This window comes from Vombatus ursinus, unplaced genomic scaffold, assembly GCF_900497805.2.
Source record: "Vombatus ursinus unplaced genomic scaffold, bare-nosed wombat genome assembly UNPS02004946.1, whole genome shotgun sequence".
Lineage (NCBI taxonomy): Eukaryota > Metazoa > Chordata > Mammalia > Diprotodontia > Vombatidae > Vombatus > Vombatus ursinus.
This window is the reverse complement of record NW_020944724.1, coordinates 4,653-7,171: the sequence shown is the minus strand read 5'-3', so window position 1 is coordinate 7,171 and position 2,519 is coordinate 4,653.

Below are 2,519 nucleotides of genomic sequence, written 5' to 3'. Positions count from 1 at the left end.
AAGCCCCCTCTTAAGAAGGAGGGCTTAATATGCTGGAGTAAAGGCAGGTCTTATATACATCCTGGGGTGGACCATGCTATAATTATTTTCAGGTCTTGAGTTGCTCTTCCCATAGTCCCGTGGGAAAAGTATTGTCCGAAGTCTTGGGGAACTTGCCCACGTCTGTCCCCAGAGTTCTGTGACAGGAATGGGAGTGCAGTACCTGTCAGTGACAAGGATCAGGGATTGTGAAAATGTGATGAATGGCCCCAGGAAAAAGCAGGAGCTAAAGCCCTCAGTAAAACCTGGTACTAGTCCAAGTAACACACTTTGCCAGAAGGTGGTATCCACCAGAGTGCAAAGGATTATTATTATGCCAAGTACAAGACACAGCCTGCTTGCTGGATGTGAGGGATTGTCTGATGTTGGCTACTACCACGTGAGGGTTGTGGCAAGATGGGGTAGGAACAAGATATTAGGAAGTAACCGGAGCTCACGCTCCCAAGGCAGGGGCTGTGCTAGGCGGAGTTGTGGTGAACTGGGATGGGAACTGGATACCGAGAAGTAACCAGAGCTCACACTCCTGAGGCAGTGGGCAGTGCTATGTGGAGCTGTGATAAGCTGGAGAAGGAACAGGATACAAGGAAGTAGCCGGAGCATGTGCTCCTGAGGCAGGGGGCTGTGCCACGTGGGAGTGGGACGGCAGAGAACGAGTTCCCTTTGTCTAGTCCTCTCCCTAGGTGAAATGTTAACCCCAGACGTCTCCTTCCTGTGTCCAAACCTGACTTCCTGGGTCACGTACTTTCCCTTTGTGTAGCACTGACCCTAGACACCTCCTCCTGGTATCTGGGCCTGACTTCCTGTGTCACGTACTCTCCCTTTCTCTATGCACTAACCCCAGACGTCTCCTTCCTGTATCCAGTCCTAGCCTCCTGCATCACGTCCTCTCCCTTGGTGCAGCGCTAAACCCAGACATCCCCTTCTGGTATCTGATCCTACAATCAATGACTAGTAGGCCGGCTGAGGAGGAGGGGCTAAGTAGGTACTTAAGGAACAGTAGGGATAGGAGCTCACTCTCTCTTGCTCCTGCTCTCTTGCTCTGGCTTTCCTGCTTGGCCTTGCTGTGATGGCCTCTGAATAAAACTCGAGTGTTTGCACCTCCTGATCAGCTCATCTCTGTGTTTATCTGGGTGGGCACCGAAGACTGGTAAGTATGACCTTGGCAGCCTGCTCCTTATAGGAGGAGAGTGCACGGCGTGACCGGCACAGCTAGGCCTTAGCTCTGGGGAACGGTATTTCCAAAATTTTTTAACTTCCCTGAATCTTAAATGAAAGCAGGGAACCTAAGGGGAAAAGGAACACTCCAGGTATGTCAAAAGCCTGTGCAAAGATATAGAGGCTGAAATTGGAGTGCCATCTCAAGACATTTTATGTAAGAAAGTATGACCAAATTGTAGAGTTAATAGAGGGGATTAAAGTGTAAGAAGAGTAAGATTGCAAGCAGAAATTATGTTATAAAAATCTATTACATTCCATACAAAAATTTCTATTTGATGCTGAAAATTATAGAGACTAATCTGTTCCTTTCCACATGGATAGTAGCAGAGGAATTCCTTAACTCCTTAAAACCTTCATTTCCCCTTTGGGATAGTTCCTCTTATTAGGAATTGGCAATCCAATCGACATTGCGTCAGGAATCAGAGGACGTGGACTCGGCACCAGATCTGTTCCATCACATGTGACTTTAGCAGACACTTCACATCTCTGGGTCTAAGTTTCCACAACTGTTGTTGTACCTTTCATGAATATATTTAAGATCCTGTGATCTGATGCCAAAGTTTCTCCCCTTCACATAGGAAAAAATGATCATTTAAACTTCTTTCGAGTTCTCCTGCTTCTTTTCTCAGGACCCAACTGGAACAATTTTGTCTATCCCTTACATTATTAAAGACACTTTTTATGATCTGCCCCAAAAGTCCTCTCCTTCATGAGTTAAACATGCTCAGTTCACTCAGCCTATCCTCCTGTGACATAATCTCAAATACCTTCATCATTCCACTTGCTCTCCCTTAGATGCTGGCCAGGTAGTGAATGTCTGTCCTAAAAAAGCTCATCAACAATTAAAAAAAAACTCCAAATGTATGCTGGCCATAATCAATCGATCAAATAAACAAACAAAAACAGTGTAGTCCTCTAACCACTATTGTCCTGAGAGTTCTGTTTTGATTACTTCAGTCTTAGATTGCTTACTGATTTATACTGAATTTGAATTGCAAAAAAATATATAAATTTCTCTTTCACATATGCTCCTTTCAAAGTTCTTTTTGAATAGAAGTCTACATGTTTATATTTGCCCTATTAAATTTAATTTTACCAAATTTTCTCTAATGCCATAAACTGTTGATGTCCTTTTAGATCCTCTTCTTTTCATCTAACATGTTATCTTTACATTCTACTGTTCTGTTAATGACAAATTTCATCAGCATATCATTTATGCTTCCTTCAAGTCAGTGAATAAACCTGCAACCCTGTTTGGCTCA